Genomic DNA, 17965 nt, shown 5'->3' with positions numbered 1-17965 from the left:
AAACCACCATCTTAAATAATAATAATATTAATATAATTATTCACAATTCACAGGCAGTTAAAATAGAACAATTTCATTTTCATAGTTATATTGCAAATACTTAATGGATACATTTGGCTAGTGTCTACTCTGTTAGGCAGATGTGGAACATTTCCAGCACTGAAAAAAGTTCTTTTGGATAGCACTGAACCACAGAAAGAGCTAGAATAAAACCAAATCTCTTGAGAAAATGTGCCAGAAAATTTGAGCCAGAAAAGTGTGATGTCAGCAAACACAAAGAAAAAGTTTCAAAGAGGAAATAATACCACAAGGAAATAATACAACAACACTTGTCACTCAGGGGATCTACTGTCATAACTTTATACAGTGTCTCCTTAGTTCCCAGTATCTTAACAGGATGTAATGAGTTTCCTGGGATGTGAGGGGGGGATGATTTTAAGAAAATGAAACGACAGTATATAACATCAATTAATTAGCATAGAATCATTCCTAATTTTAATTTTTTGTAGTTTAAACTTCGTGAAATTTTTTTGTGGAAATAAAAACTAAAGGAAAGATAAACTGATATGGTAACATCAATGGTTACCTTTGTGCCCTCTGAAAGATATTTTATTTGTGTAAGATGCTCTAATTGATGAGCCTGATAAGAGTATTTCAATGGGAGAGAAAGAGCCTAAAGCAAATTCCAGAGGACAATTAAAAAGTGAATGGTGTGAAAGCAGAAACATCACACACAAGCTATTCATTGAATGAAGTGGTTGAGAAGAGAGGATCAGAACCCACAAGAAGGCAGATTTTGTTTTACTACATTGTCTCCTTTAAGAAGATACATGACACAAGATACATGAGTATCAGACTAAATACAAAAATTTCTAAGTTTTTACAGTTGAGTCTTTTTCTGTAAATATAGTGAATCACTTATCTGTAGGCTAGTAAAAAGGAAGAATTTGGAAATAAAGAATAAAGGGAAAACTAAAAGGTGCCAAAGGCAGCAGGTAAGGAAAGGAATCAGGAAGATAGACAGAAGAAAATCTTAGGACAGATGACAAAAGCCTCAGTCAAAGCCTTCTTCATCAAAAGAAAGCAAAGCAGATAGGTAGAGAGAAGTCCTGAGTAATCAGTTCAAGAAATCTTGCAATATTCTTTGCAGAGATTTATATTTCTTCTTGATTTCACCCAAGATTTCTTCACACATTTTTGCTAAATGTAGTCTCTATATAGAAAATTGCATCTGGAAAACAATATATAACATTTTAGAGAATATATTTAGAAATGCATATTATAAATTAATTTACAAGCATGTGTTAATAAAGTACATGTAAACTATTTTATGTTTTTACATAGGCTTCCTTTACCAAGACCAGAACTATGGAAAGAAAGACCTAAATTCAGTATAATTTTAATGGTTTTAAAATATTCTCAAATAGTACATTTGGGACCCTTACTTTACTTTTCTACTTGTATGAATAATTTATTTTCCACCATTCTCCAGCATGTCCAAGTCCTCATTGTACTTCGTAATAAGCAGTTACCATTTCTAGGAAGCCTGTTTAATTCTAATGTGGTACTATTTCCTTTAAGGTTCATATTGACTTTACTCTAAATTAGATGTTTGGAAATTACTTTTTCTATTATTGTGTCTATTGTCCTGCAATAAACCCAGTAATAATAAGCTATAGCATTTATTAAATAATTACCATATCAAACAGCCTTACATTAATGACCTTATTTGGTCTTCCCAGTGATACTGGACATAATTACATTATCTTGTTTTACTAATGACAATAAATACAATAATTTTTCAATATCCAGTGCTCATAATTTTAGCTCTTCAATCATATAGTCCATCCTTCAAAACAAAGATACATTCTAATTTCCAAGACACTGAGACATACTGGTAAGAAAAGACAGGGTTCTCGGACTCCTTCCATATTATATTCTGGGAGCAAGATATACATGAAACAAACCAACAGCTTAATTACATTAAGTTATGTGAAAATCCATAACTGGGCTAGTAAAAGGCACAAAGGATTCCTCCAGGATTTTAGTAAATGAAGGCTAAATAATTGAGGGAAAATACAGAGGAGACAAAAATGGCTTGAGATACTGTTAGAGTAGCTGACTCACAATTAGGTGTACTGCTATTTCTTTCTGCATTTGTATAATACACTGAGGAAACAAATCTAATTTGTTCTTTGCTTATAAACATTTCTGTATGATGGATTTAGACACCCAACTTTTTACCCCTGCTGATTTTTGCTGTGCGAACTGAGATTCTATGCTCCTCCTAGAGTGTTTTAGTCCAAGTTGACTATTGATTCATTCAAGATTCATTCCATCTGTCAGCTGCAATGTTGAGGGAGGAGTCCTAAAGGATAATTCTATTGTTTTTTTGGATGCATGCAATCACTTCCGTGAGAGATTTGTTAACAAACACAGTCGGCCTGAATGGTTTTACTGAATTTAGGGGTAGAGTCTGAAAAGAAGATGAAGAAGAATTTCTTAGCTTATAGTTACTAATTCAATATTCACTTAACAAGAAACCAGTTAAATATCTCTTGTTCTTTTCTGGAAATTCCCTTCATTCCTGATCAAATGAAAAGAGAGGGATACCATCTCTTAAGAAATCCCCTCACCCCTGTTAGAATAGCCATCATTAGCAACACCACTAACAACAGGTGTTGGTGAGGATGGGGGAAAAAGGAACCCTCTTACACTGCTGGTAGGAATGTAAACTAGTACAACCACTCTGGAAAAAAATTTGGAGGCTCCTTAAAATCTAAACATAGATCTACCATATGATCCAGCAATACCACTCTTGGGGATATACCCAAAAGAATGTGACTCAGGTTTCTCCAGAGGCACCTGTACATCCATGTTATTGCAGCACTATTCACAATAGCCAAGTTATGGAAACAGCCAAGATGCCCCACTACTGACGAATGGATTAAGAAAATGTGGCATTTATACACAATGGAATTTTATGCAGCCATGAAGAATGAAATGTTATCATTCACAGGTAAATGGATGGAACTGGAGAACATTATTCTGAGTGAGGTTAGCCTGGCCCAAAAGACCAAAAATCGTATGTTCTCCCTCATATGTGGACATTAGATAAAGGGCAAACACAACAAGGGGATTGGAGTTTGATCACATGATAAAAGCGAGAGCACACAAGGGAAGTATAAGGACAGGTAAGACACCCAAAAAACTAGATACCATTTGTTGCCCTCAACACAGAGAAATTAATGCAGATACTTTAAAGCGACAGAGGCCAGTAGGAGAAAGGGACCAGGAACTAGAGAAAAGGTTAGTTCAAGAAGAATTAACTTAGAAGGTAACACACATGCACAGGAAGTCAATGTGAGTCAACTCCCTATATAGCTATCCTTATCTCAACTAACAAAAACCCTTGTTCCTTCCTATTATTGCTTATACTCTCTCTTCAATGAAATTAGATGTGAGGGCAAAATAGTTTCTGCCTGGAAGCGAGAGGGTGGGGGAGAGAGAGGGGTGGTGGGGTGGTTAAGGGAGGGGGCAGGGGAAGGGGGGAGAAGTGGCCCAAACATTGTATGCACAGATGAATAAAAGAAAAAAAAGAAAGTCATTGCTTGAGTAGTTGTTCTGTGAAATACTCCAAGTTTATTTTTTCTTCAAGTCAATTAAAGAGATAGGAGTTGGGGTGAGAAGTAGGGCATTTTTATTGGTGTGATAACTTCCTGGAAAATTATATATTAACTTCATTTTAATTAACTTAATCTTTAATTAATTAATTAATTAGTTTTTCAGTACTAGGGTTTGAATTCATGGCCTACATCCTGAGCCACTCCACCAGCCTGTTTTTGTGATGGGTCTTTTTTCAAGATAAGGTCTCAAGAACTGCTTGCCTGGGCTGGTTTCGAGCTGCAATCCTCTTGATCTCTGGCTTCTGAGTACTAGGATTATAGGCATGAGCCCAGATCATTTTAATTTTTTAAAATTTTGTTTATAAACACAATTTTAAAAATTAGCCATATAAGACCTATACCAACCCCTCCAATCTTCCTGAATTATTTTTCTAATAACCAATCCTTTAAATTTCTTTCGTTATTGCATCTGTAATTTCCCTTTAAATTACTTTAGCTATTTCATTTACAATTTCCTACCAAATTTACAAATAATATATGAATGCTAATCTCTCACACCTCATGAATTTGAGATATTGTCTGCAACATTTAGAATATGGAAAATGAACATTTAGCTCTCTTTTACTGCTTTCCATGTAAACATCCTGCCACTGTAGCTCCATGATCAGGTTAAATCCACTTCGGTTATATTCATAATTAGGAATTTGCTGCTGTCATCATATTTCTTTCCTTACATACACATTTGCTTTTCTTAGAGTTAGTATTTGAAAAACTTCTAAAATGTCTGACTTTTTGACTTCTAATTCTCACGCTTTCAACTTTCCAGTAATATACCTGTTTCTCTAGCTACAGTCTGAACTGGGTGCTCTCAAGAAGAGTTATGCATCTAGAACATCCCTTCCCTTCGTTAGGAAATGACTCTTTGCATTTCTCATGTGTTGAAACCCTGTTTATTGGGTCTCAGAAACTTTTTGTTTATTTGTTTGTTCTTGCAATGCTGTGGGTTGAACTTCATGCCTCTTGCATGTTAGACAAGCTTTCTTGGGAGTTACACCCCCAAGAACTTTTTTTGTTTTGCTTCCTCTTTGGATATAACATATTTTCTAATAACTTCTTGAGCAAGAATGTATAAGAGATATTTTAAAGTGCATACAAAGCAAAGTTTTGAGAAATTTAATTTGAAAACTTAAAATCATTTGTATTTTCTCATATTGGATTGGGTATAATTTTAGGTTGTTCCTCTATTAGCATTTGTCTGATGTTTTTCTCATGATTATTCTGGGGATCTGGATTCGGGGAGAAATACCACAAGGGGAAGGCAGCATTTTCTTTATATCATGTATCAAGAGTATGCAATATCAACATGATTTACTGAAATTGATCACCTGACTGAGGTAGAATTATCAGATTACTCTATTGTAAAAGTAGCCATCTATCTTCTCCCCGCCTTTTCCCCCATTCACTTTTGGTGATTACTGTAATTACATTCTCAAACCACTTAATAAGAAAAATAACAAGCTATCATAAATTAAGATTCTTTCATATTTGTTCCTTAGTTTTCTTCCCAGCCTTATTGAGATATAATTATCAACTAAAAATTTTATATATTTGAAGAGTACAATGTGTTGACTGACATATGTATACATTGTATAATGATTGCCACATCAAATTAATCAGCACATTCATTACACAGCTACTCTGGGGTGGGGGGGAGTGAGGACACTTAAGATCTACTCTCTTAACTAATTTCAGCTCAGTAATAAATCATTATTTACTATAGAGAGCACTGCAGTTAGCATTAGATTCCCAGAATTTATTCATCTTTTATGTTTTAGTCCATTTTGAGTTACTGTGATAAAATAACTTGGCTGATTGCCTTATAAGGAAAAAAAGATTTATTTGATTCATGATTCTTTGCTGGAAAGGCCAAATACCATGTTGCCAGCATCTGACAAAGACCAGCTGGCAGCTTTACAACATGGTGGAGAAGAGGAAGGGGAAACAAATATGCACAAAGAGACCATACGGGGAGGGGAATGGTCATTTTTTCACAGCCCACTAATATAGTAACTAAACCAGTCCTGTGAGACTTAACCCACTTAAGAGAGACTGGCATTAATCCCTTCTGAACATGGCACCCCTATGACCTAATTACCTCCTCCTAAATGGAAGGTCCCAGCTCCTAAGTATCCCATCACTACTTCACACTGCCACACGGGAAGGGTCAGACTTCTGACACATGAACCTTTGGGGGACAAACTATAGCCAAACAATAGCATCTTATAACTGAAATGTTGTATGCTTTAATCAGCATCTCCAAAAAGTCATCCCTTTCCCCCACAATCCAGTCCTTGGCAACAACCATCCCATTCTCAGCTTCTATGCAGTAGATGTTTTTACATTCCACATGTAAATGAGATCATGTAATATTTGTCTATACTGTTTCTTTGAAAGAGATAGCCACTTTCTGTTCTGTGGATATATCTCTCATTTCTTACAATAATTATATTATATTATATTATTTTCTTCAGTGCCTTGCTGTTTCTACCTCCACTGAGTTGCTTCTTCCAATATGGTTGTTTCCATTCCTCTTTGCCACGCTGAAGGCATTTATCAAGTGACCAGTGATTCTTGTTTGGTGATCAGTAGGAAACCAATTTTCTGTGCATTTGCTTGTGTTTGAGGGTTGGGGAAGAAAATCTTGTAGACTGGAAATCTTTATTCTGGAATGTTCTAAGTCATGAATTAACTTTCTCGTTGAGTACATAAAATGCCACTGTCAGTACGTCTGCCTTGTGGGATAGGTCAGGTGTATCAGAGAAAAATCTTAGAATTTTCCTTCTGAAATATAAAATGTGACAACCAGAATTTTGGGTATTGACTATAGGAAATAATTGGACCAAGGAGAGGAGTGTCATTATTTATAATATAAGCTTTTTAAATGATCCTTGTTTTCAGTCTATCACGTGATTTCTTCCTCCTCTGTCTTTAATATTCCAAATTTCAAAGACTTTATGGTGAAAATTCTCTAGAGAATATGCTTCTCATTTTAAGTTGAGGCAGAGGATTGTTAACAGGTTGGGTTGGATTTGGACTTCTGGTAGCTTAAAGATTTTCAGAGAATTTTCTGTTTTCAGAATCCAGGTTTGCCCATTTGTACCATTACCAGGTCTCTTCAAGGCCTGACATACTCTAGCTGTCTGCGGAGAGAATTAACTTGATTCTCACCAGTATCACTGTTGTTTTGGCTATAGTAGGGTTTGAATTCAAGGCCTCAAACTTGCCAGGCAATCACTCTGCTACTTGAGGCACATCCCCAGTTCTTTTTGCTGTAATTTGGCTTTTTAGATAGGTTCTCATGCTTTTGTCCAAGTTGGACATCAACCTCAAGCTTCCAACCTTGGCCTCCGGAGTAGTTGGGATTATAGGTGCATACCTCCATACCCAGCTTGTTTTTGCAGATAGGATGTCACTAACTTTTTGCCTGGGCTAACCTTGAATCACCATCCTCCTGTCTCTGCTTCCTAAGTAGCTGGAATTACAGATATGGACCACCATGCCTGACTTCAGTATCAGTTTTTATAGACAGTTAAGTTAGATTTCGCTTTCTTTACTAAATCATTTTTTATTTGTCTATGTACAGTCTACTTTATATATTGTGTTTTGATGCTACAGAAGTTTCATAGTCTCACAGAAGATGTAAGTAGGAATTTTGGAGTTTTGTATTCTTTGCCTTGAAAAGCTTAAGAAATGAAAGTGTGTGAGAAAAAATTTTCAGCTAGTATGTTTTTAGCAAATCAGAAACAAAGTGGTAGATATGAAAGAAATATTGTAACTGGGAAACCTACTGATTTGAGGGAATTAGCTAGATTCTATTACTACAGTATTCAGTCAGAATTACTTGCCTGATAACTGTCTTAGGAACGATGCTTTTTGATAAATTTAACTATGCTTTTAGAAGTTCTTAAGTCTTTAGAAGTCAAAGCACTTTTCCTAACTTTGTCCTTGGTTGGGGCATCCATTCTAAATAGAAGGCCAACTGCAGATTCAGATATGACATGCCAGAAGTTGTGGCATCCCTAAAATGTATTGTTACCTTAGAAACCTTTATTTTTAGCTTGCTAAATAAGTACTAGAAAAAATTGCCCTTATGTAACCTTCCTTGAAACCAGTTGTACTTATGATCTATGTATTTATGTTCCAGTGAACATGATATGAACTCCAGAATATGAAAATCAATCTGCTTTGTCAATGCCCCTGTCTGGGAATATAAATGTGTTAGTAAACAATCATGAATCATGCAAAGAAGGATCATTCACTAGAGATGGCAAACCAGCAGGATGTAAAGAGCACAATTCCTTAGTAGTTTGTATCCCTGGACTGCTTATACCTGGACTAGTAAGAGTGAGAGAAACAAACTTCAACTATTGTGTATAAATCACTAATAATATTTTCATTTTTTACTACAGCAGTCAAATCTGCTTTTGCACATGACATTAATATTTTGACTATTTCACAGTTATGTATATAAGTAAAAATGGGACTCCCACAAAAATTACAACAAATTTCAATTTTGTTATTATGTTTTCTTTTTCTTTTAACTTGAAAATATTCTGAGCTCTTCCAAGCCTGTCTGGAAATTACTTCGTAGCTCACTGTTGAACATGAAACTACAGATGGAGTGTCTTATGGTCAGGAACATTTTGAACATAAACTCCAGATATGACTGTGATTTTTGTAGTCTGATTCCTGGGACCAAAACAATGTTATGAAATAAATATAGACATAAGACAGTTCAACTTATGCCATATGCATACACATTTTCTCAATGAGATATTTGATGTACTTTTCTTATGATTTTTAATATTTAATATGCATTTTTCTGATATTCTTTGTTAACTATGTTTATATTTGGAAGATGTTTAGAAAACTAAGCTGGGGCAATGTGTTTATGTATATACCCAGGAGTTCTGTGGAGTTGGAACCAATGTAGAAATTTGTCAGCTGATAATTAATGCTCTAAAAGGGTTTTACACATTTGTACATGAAAGCAATGCTAGGCTTTCATGTACAAATAATAACTGGCAAAAATGTTATGTCTTTCTTATTATTGTTTATTTCTACTGTTCAATGGAACTGGAGAAAAGAACAGAACAGGTTCAGCCTGGAAGGGAGAGGAGTGGGAGGGAGAGGGTGGGAGTAGAGGCAGGAGGGAGAAATGACCCAAACAATATATGTACATGTGAATAAATGAATAAAAAAAAAGAATCACTACTTTTCTCAAGCAAAAAAAAAAAAAAAAGGTTTTGCCTAATTTTTTTGTAGAGGTGTTCAAGTGGCTTTTCCTAACAATGGCTCATTCTTCCATTTCTGAGAATCCCTAAGATATAAGCTGTTTTTTTTTCTTCCTTTGTGTTTTTTCACATAGCTTTTAACAATTTTATTCACTGATCAGGTAAAAATTCTTATAGGATCTGGAACATGGGTAGGATTGAAGACTGTGACAAGATTTTCTTGGAGAAATTTCAAGGAATTCAAATGCATAAAGAGAATCACACAGAGTGCTAAACACATAGAAATAATGATAAGGGATTGATTTAGGCTTTATAGCATTGTCTTTGTTTGAATATATAAAGATAAAAACAAGTATTTTCCAGTGATATTACATATGACACTTAGAAAATCAATTAGCATTTGTAAAAGAAAATGTGAAGTCTTATGGCTCATGCTTGTAATTCTAGTTCTCTAGGTATATTCCTACCTAGAGATCAGGAGGATTGAGCTTCAAAGCTAGCCCTGGGCATATAGTTTGCAAGATCCTATCTTGAGAAAACCCATAACAAAAAAGGACTGGTGGAGTGTTGAAGTGGTAAGTGTGCCTGCCTAGCAAGTGTGAGGCCCTGAGTTCAAATCCCAGTGCTGTCAAAAAACAAAAAAAATCATAAAATCCTTGACTAGGAGTTGTAAATCAGTTGAAGAGCACTTGCCTAGCATTTGTAAGGCCCTTAGTTCAATTCCCAATACTGAAATAAGAAAACATCATGAAATTCAAATTCTCAGAAAGGCATATGTCTATAATTTGATTTATATTTTACTCATCCTTCAGAATTGTAGACCTAGGTTTTGACTACCAAAAACAGATTGTATTTCTTACTATTCTATAAGTATAAGGAAAATATTCATCTACACTCCTACCATTAACATCTTTGAGGTTGGAATAACAGCTCCTATTTATTCAGGCTACAAGACAAAGTACTGCTCCAAAGATCTATGTGGTTGAAACAGAGTTTGCTAGAATAAGTTCCTTTTGTCAAGGCAGAGTGTGTGAGGCTGTAGCATCCACCTTTTGAAAACACTAGAAAACCACTTCTTTTCATTTTGTACTTTATTTGTAACTGGTAAATAATAATTGGGTATCTTTATGAAGTCCAATGTGGTATTTTGATCAATGCACGCATTGTATAACAATTCAATCAGAAATTAGCTTATCACCTCACTATACATTGTTATTAACTGGGTTGCCATGCAGGGCAATAGGTTATGAAAACATATTCCTCTACTCTAACTGAGTCCCTGCAATCTTTGACTAGCATCTTCCCTCTGCTCCCTGCCCCCCTTTGGGAACCACCTTTCTACTTTCTGCATCTATGGGGTTTTTAGCTTCCACATATGAATGAAATTGTGCAATATTTGTCATTCTGTGCCTAGCTTATTTCACTTAACAAATGTTCTACAGTTCATCCATGTTGCTGTGAATGACATAATTTCCTTCTGTTTTTAAATTTCCTTATTTTTAAAGGCTACATAATATTTCATTGTGTGTCTGTACTGCATTTTCTTTATACATTGATCAAGTAGGGACATATAGATTAATTCCATTTCTTATCTATTGTGAGTAATGCTGAGTTAAATATGGGAGCTCATATATCCCATCTATACACCAATTTCAATCCCTTTAATATATACCTAGAAGTAAGATTGCTAGATTATATGAGTAGCACTATTTTTTAGTTTTTTGAGGAACTTCTATACTCCTTTCAAAATGAATACACTAATTTATATTCTAGTCAACATTGTACCAATGTTCCCTTTTCTCCATATCTTTGCCAACATTTTTATCATTCATTTCTTAATAATACCACAATAAGAATCACCTTCTACCAGTTAGAATGCCTATTGCAAAAAAAAAAAAAAAGAAAGTTGCTTTTTGCTTCTCAGTACTTTATTTCTCTGAGGTCTTGACATTGCTCATAGACAGGACTGGCCTTTTGTACTCTTACTTTTTCTTTTCAGACAGTCCTTTGCTCTGTATCACACTTCTGCAGCCTGTGGAAATTTTCCTACTCATATATTACAGAAGTGGTAAAGTAAATATGCATAAGATCAGTGGAAAATTCTATGCCCTCCATATTACCTGGGCTGTATACAGTCTGTTCTGATGATGAATCACTACCTCCTTTCAAAAAGCACTAGTAGATTAGCTCAGTCTTGGTGATCATTCCTTCAGCAAATTCACTCCGTGCTTGCTATATTACAACTTCCATTAAAAGTACTACTGTATAGAAGGGAATAAATGCTTTCCAGCTACTGTGCACTATGCATTCTAGTGGACCATGGTAGAAAATAACACATAAGGAATAGATAGCTGACATGGCAGATAGATGCTATAAAGAAAAGAAAAACAGTTACTATGACAAATTTCAAAGTGTGAGTTTATGAATTAAGGCTGAGGTGGTATGGAGAAAAGGATAATCTATTGGGGACAAAATGAGAAATAAGGCTGTTGGATACTTCTTCTAAATTGTTATTGGCAGCCAAATAGATGAGAAGGTTGTTAAGAGTGACAGCAAGAGTTTGGATAGAGGGGAAAACTGTCAACTACCATATGAATTCTTAATAAATGGAGTGTCCATAAAGTCACATGATTATTCTCAGAAGAATAGGATGACACAGCTAAAGGGCACATTTTCAAAGGATGAGCTCTGATTTCATTATGTTTTAAGGAGAATTGTTTTAACACAAGATTTCTCCAATCCTGGATGTGGTGATGTGAATCAAAAATAAGAACACCAGACCCACCCACACACCTGATATGGATCTCTCTAAGTTAGAATAAAGAAACTCCATTAAATAGACTGTAAGAAAAGTACCGTCTCCTGGAGGTTATCCAGTTCAAGTGCAGTGTGAGACAGCGAGTTTCTCATGACAATCACAGCATGCAGATCTAGAGCTTCTACTTTTTGACTATATGGGAAGAAAACACAGCTTAGAAAATATAATTGTAAGGTTCACAAGGAAGAAGTATGGAAAACAGACACCACCCACCACACACATCTGTCTAGTGAGAAAATCAATGGAAAAGGTTCTTCTTTTTTTTTTCTTTTTCTTTTATTATTCATATGTGCATACAAGGCTTGGTTCATTTCTCCCCCCTGCCCCCACCCCCTCCCTTACCACCCACCCCGCCCCCTTCCTCTCCCCTCCACCCCCTCAATACCCAGCAGAAACTATTTTGCCCTTATTTCTAATTTTGTTGTAGAGAGAGTACAAGCAATAATAGGAAGGAACAAGGGTTACTGCTGGTTGAGATAAGGATAGCTATACAGGGAGTTGATGCACATTGATTTCCTGTGCGTGGGTGTTACCTTCTAGGTTAATTCTTTTTGATCTAACCTTTTCTCTAGTTCCTGGTCCCCTTTTCCTATTGGCCTCAGTTGCTTTTAGGGTATCTGCTTTAGTTTCTCTGCATTAAGGGCAACAAATGCTAGCTAATTTTTTAGGTGTCTTACCTATCCTCACCCCTCCCTTCTGTGCTCTCGCTTTTATCATGTGCTCGTAGTCCAATCCCATTGTTGTGTTTGCCCTTGATCTAATGTCCACATATGAGGGAGAACATACGATTTTTGGTCTTTTGGGCCAGGCTAACCTCACTCAGAATGATGTTCTCCAATTCCATCCATTTACCAGCGAATGATAACATTTCGTTCTTCTTCATGGCTGCATAAAATTCCATTGTGTATAGATACCACATTTTCTTAATCCATTCGTCATTTGGATCATTTTAGTAGCACAAAAATTGAAAAAATATTTCAGACCCTAACCTAGCATATTATCTAACAGTGTGGCCAAAATGTTTGTGCTAGAATGACAGCAAAATATGTTCAATTCAGAATTAAACTCAGCACCACTGGTTTCCTTTCTATTTGCTCTTGTTCACATTACTGGTTTGCACAACTTTGGGATCAGTTGATTGTTCATTGCATAATATGTAAAGCACTGCTTATTTTTATTCATTTCAAATATTTTAGCTTTAAAATGTTTGATTTTATTAAGCTTGATAAGTATATATTATGTTTGAATATACTAAAAATTGGGCAGAATTTTAGTGGGTAAGTATGTCAGATTGCTACAAGGGACCATGCACCAGAAAATGTACTTTCATTGTTACTACAAAGTGGGTGGAAGAGAAACTGGTTGTCCATACATTGTGTGTTAAAAAGAAATCAAATGGATATTTGACACTGCAAAAGAATTCTTTTTTTTAGGTGTGATAATGTCACAGGGTTAAATTCTTTAAAATGCTGTCGTTCAGAGACATATGTGGATGAAATTTTGGGCAAAATGACAAGAACGAGTTGCAAAATGAATGTTCTATAGTGTGCAAAAGTTTTCCATACTCCACCTGGGAAGAAAGATCTAATACCTCTTTCCTATGTAGCCCCAAACTACACTGAAGTACTACAGCTTTCTAGAACAGGAATTAATTTTTGCTCTGTACCATGTTTCAAATCACCAGAATAGGAAAGAAGTATATGGCAGGGTTATAGTAGTTTCAACCAATTCTCTCCTCAAAAGCTACACATTTACAAACAACAAAAACATCACACACTAACTACAGCAAAGTCCTGATTTGTATGCTGCAGGCTGACAATCTGCCCTGCATGCTGTGTTGGGGTAGCTAGACCAGGACAGAGAGAGGAAAAAGAAAAACTGGAGATAACCTCAGTTTACTGCCCCCACCCCAGGCCACTCTTCTTTCCCCTTTACACATACTTCCTCCCCTGCACACAAACACACAATTTGTCTGCATCCTGCTCATCTTTCAGGCTTTTCTCTAATTCCTCATTTTGTCTTATTCTCCAGGTGCTGGTCCCACTGGCCCTCTTCATCACCTCCTCTTGCTGTCTCCTTTCCCCACAGCTGGAAGAGAAGAGCCACCGCTGTGTGGCTATTACCTCCGCAGCCAGCTCTGTCAACATCACCCGCCCACACACTGTCCTGGAGATGAGGGCGGGGAGAGAGTAGAGGCTGAGACAAGGGAGGGAGGAGGGCGAAGGAGACAAAAACAGCTTCCGAGCAGGCGCAGCTCCACAGTATCTGGCTGGAAGGGTCTCTGGGTCAGAGGCTAGGGAACCATACCAGTGACTGGATTTCTACCTCACAGTTCACTGGGACCAGCCTACTGCCAAGCATTGTGGCTAGGTGGCAGCAGTTGGTGAAGGCAGACATCAGCATAACAACACCTCCTAAGCAATCAGAGCTCAGACAACCAGAGACCAGTGAAGAAGCAGAAGCCCAGGAGGAGGGAAGGGCTCTAAGGAGCCTTGCTTCTCGGGGTTCCCTCAGGGACCGCTGGAGACCTGTCACTTGGTAGCAAGTAAGTACATTTGTCTTGCTATAGTGTCCAGTCTCAGAATGGTAATAACTGCTGGCTGCTGCCAGTCTTTCCCATCACCCCTACCTACCTCATCCCACACACACCCTTAGAGTTTCCAGCAGGAGCACAGAGATTCAGACTGAACATGAATTAAGAGAGCTAGCTATTCCAAGAGTGGTGGGTGTTTGGTCTGCACTATATGTATGGCTTATTATCTCATTCCACCAGGTAAGCCTCTGAAACCAAGTTCCTCCGTTAGTGTAAAATCTCTAGAAGCCCTATGGCAATGACTTTTCTATTACATGCCACAGTGACAGTACAGATGGAAGGTAAGGTTATACAAGTTGGATTATGCGTCTGAGGACTCCAATCTCTAGTTGGTGTTTTTCACTTATCAGCCATCAGTATAAAAGTAGAGGCAGAACTATGACTGGAAATGGTGTGCTTAGTTTAAACACCTGGGCAATTTCATATTGTTTGTGTTGACAGGGGTTTGTCTTATGTTTTATTTCTTTGTTGAATTGTTTAGCTTATGAAATGCATACCTTCTCCAGAATTGTATTTCTTTTAGAAGTGATGATGTGACTTAGGCTGCATGTTACCACCAATATTTAGGACATTGGAAAAAGCAGGACAAATGCTGAATCCATGTGGAGTTACCTACGGATGGACCATCTTCAATGAGTCAAGTTGGTACTGGCCAAGAAAATACCTTGAAATAGAAAGCCGGTTGGGTGGTCCTTTTGTGGGTATTTCAGGAAAATGATTTATGTTGAAGTAGAAAGAAACTGGGCTTTATAATAAACAGATTCCTGGACCTATACCTGCCTTGACTAGCCCAATTAAAGGTACTATAATCCAGCTGCTTCTCTTACAGGTAAGGAAGGTAAGGTCTATAAAGATAATTTAATTAAGTTTTCTAGCTAATCCATGATTGCACTGGAAGGTCAATAAAGAAATATTTGATATTCAGTATTGTAAAACTTGACTTCTGTTTTTGTGCAAATGAAGCAAATTATGTTACAAGATTAAGCTTTATTTTTCTGAATTGTAAATGACACCAAAAAAGTCCTGCTAAAGTCTAGTGGATAGAGATTACATAACGGGTTTTATAAAAGTAAAATTTTGAATAACTATTGCTGGCATAAGGAATGACTCTGTGTTTTTATCAACTTCATTGTTATAGCTCTTGTTCAAATTCTAGTACATTAGAAGAAACTGTCTTTTGACAGGACTCTCCAGACCAACTAGAGGAAGTAAAATTCAAATCCATCCCTTGCCACTTACACAATTTAAATCATCTTCTAACCTGTAAGCCTCCATCCTGGCAGAAGGATGAACTTTTGGCAGTCACTTATATTAAGCAACTTTGAATATTCTCTACATATGCTTTGTATTTTTTCAGGTTTTACCTTTAAGTTTTGGTTTAAATGTGATACTACTTCCTGTGGATGAAACCATCAAGTATATTGGATACTGTTGAATTTATTTGATCCATTAATTAATATAGGAGAATCAAAGTTTACATATAAATACTTTGGATGGCAGAGATTCATTAAAATCTTGCACTCTGGGAAGAGGTACAGTGAGCCCCCCTCCCTTTGTTTCCCCATGAATGTGTTTAAGGTGATAGTCAAAATCCCTGAAATTTGGCATAGGCTGTGGAAAGGGGATTAGCAGAATTCAGATGACAGGTTCAGCCTCTATACCTAGTGCTGCTATGTAGCAGTCTCATCTGAAGAACTAGAGGAAATACTTATGAGCTGAGTAGTCTGTCCCCAGTCTCATGTGGAAGAGGAATTGATAGGGTAATAGAGATAGAGTCTCATTGGTTTTGTTCAAGTGTGTTGATGCAAGTCTAAGCATACTAGAAATGAAAACAGTATTTTGCCAAATCCCTTGCTTAGGTAATACACTCAGACCTAACTATGCCCAATAACCGGCAGGCTGAGTTTGGCATGACCCCAGTCGCAGAAGAGTGCAAGATACAGCACAGCTGCTTTTCCTAAATCATTTACCTTAGAGAAGTAGGAATGGAAGTTTCTCTTATTAAATGTCACACCCCTCCCCAAGAACTGTTGCTCCACCTCCTTGTTTACCACTGGATACAAAAGACTCTCTAAAGGAGGATGCAGGGTTTTTTGATGGAGGGGTTTTTGATGGGGGATGGATTGATTGGTGGGCTACTTGCAAAAATGATGCTGCTGGTGGGCTGCTGAGTTATGCTAGAGACTACAGGAAACATGGGACAGTGCATGTCTGAGCACCGAGGCTCTAAGAAAGCTAAAGAGAACATGGGACAGCGCAAGTCTAAGGACCAAGACTTTAAGAGTTATGCTAATGCAGTTTTTAGATGTGGCTGTTGTTTGTCTGCAAGTCTGAGCACTGAGACTTTAAAGGGAACATGGGGCAGTACAAGTCTGAGGGAAAAGACTCTAAGAGAGATTATGCTGAAGAAAAGCTTAGCGAAAAATGGGACAGTATGAGTCTAAGGAAAGAGGCTTGAAAGAACAGAAAAGAAGACTTTAGAAGCAAGGTTTTCAAGAAAGACGTTAGAAGCAAAGCCTTAAAGAATAGAAGAGAAAAGAAGCAGAATAAAGAGAAGTAAAAAAGCAACAAGGCTGCTGTGCCTTTCCATCTGAGTGCCCTACACACCTGACCCCAGCTTTGTCCTCTATCCTTTGTCCTTTCTGCATCTCCCGTCACCCCCAGCTAAGCCAGTTAGCTTCAGTAGTAACAGGAGTGAGAGAAAGCTCGCTACAGAATACCCATCACCTTCTACCTAATATTTTAAACTTTCTTCAATGCTTATGATGGAAGCATTAGTATAAAAGGGATATTCTTGATTTATGGGAGCCTGAGTCCTTTATCGCCACTAATTAATACCATCAATATTGGTCAGTTTGAGAAGAACATCTGAAACTCTTACTCACCCCTCCTGGCTATCAGCAATGCAAAGTCACCCATCATCACATAGAGTAACTTATGGAAATAAATCTCATTATCCACTGCCTTGGTCCTCTTCTCTGCTGCTAGTGAGGGCTAATTGATACTAGCTATGTGATGGCTGATCTCTGCAATATTTAATGATGGAACTTTTGAAGTTGAAGAGAATATTTTCATCTGATAGCTTCTAGGGGTATTTTTCAGCTGATGCATGTCTGTTGACCCAGATAAGATCATAATTTCCATACATTTCTTCAATCATTGCTTTTTTATATGTAAACCAGGTCCCATATTGTTATATTGCATCATACTATCCCTAAGGAAATAGATACCTCTATTGTCCATGCAATATTTATACTTGAACTGACTTAAACTGGAATGGGTAGAAAATAACTAGCTGTGTGGACAGCTCTAATTGAGGTGAGTCGGGGATCAAATTGACTATATGAGTGTCTAAGATCTTGACAGAAAAGCTGAAGCTAGGGCCCCACTAGTGGGAGTTACAAATAGGATAGGATATTTAGTTTTAAACTGAAACATCAGATGGCGTGTTTCCTGTCTGAATATGTTTTGCCAAGTGGAATCTTCCACCGTTTCTGGTGTATATGCTAGGGTGGGCTATAGTCCACCAGTCTCTCAGTCTCTGAATTTTCCCAGAGTGTGAATGGTCTAAGAACCTGTTTATAGGCTATAACTTTGGCTCTGGTCCATGTTTTCTCTTTTCTCTCCAAGAAGA

General features: G+C 37.0%; 1 protein-coding gene across 2 annotated transcripts in view; it reads left to right on the top strand.

Annotated features, from left to right (window-relative positions):
• The first annotated feature begins 13939 nt into the window (after positions 1–13939).
• The window catches only part of Scn7a (sodium voltage-gated channel alpha subunit 7), a 90136-nt gene continuing 86110 nt past the window's right edge, over positions 13940–17965 (top strand). For both annotated transcript variants that reach the window (XM_074071017.1, XM_020156907.2), the window contains exon 1: positions 13940–14283. The gene's annotated coding sequence lies outside the window, so the exon portion shown is untranslated. The remainder of the gene's footprint in view (positions 14284–17965) is intronic.

The sequence above is a fragment of the Castor canadensis genome, chromosome 4 (assembly GCF_047511655.1).
Source record: "Castor canadensis chromosome 4, mCasCan1.hap1v2, whole genome shotgun sequence".
In the NCBI taxonomy this organism is placed as follows: Eukaryota; Metazoa; Chordata; class Mammalia; order Rodentia; family Castoridae; genus Castor; species Castor canadensis.
Note: the sequence above shows the minus strand (reverse complement) of the source record. Positions and strands in the feature narration are given on the sequence as shown.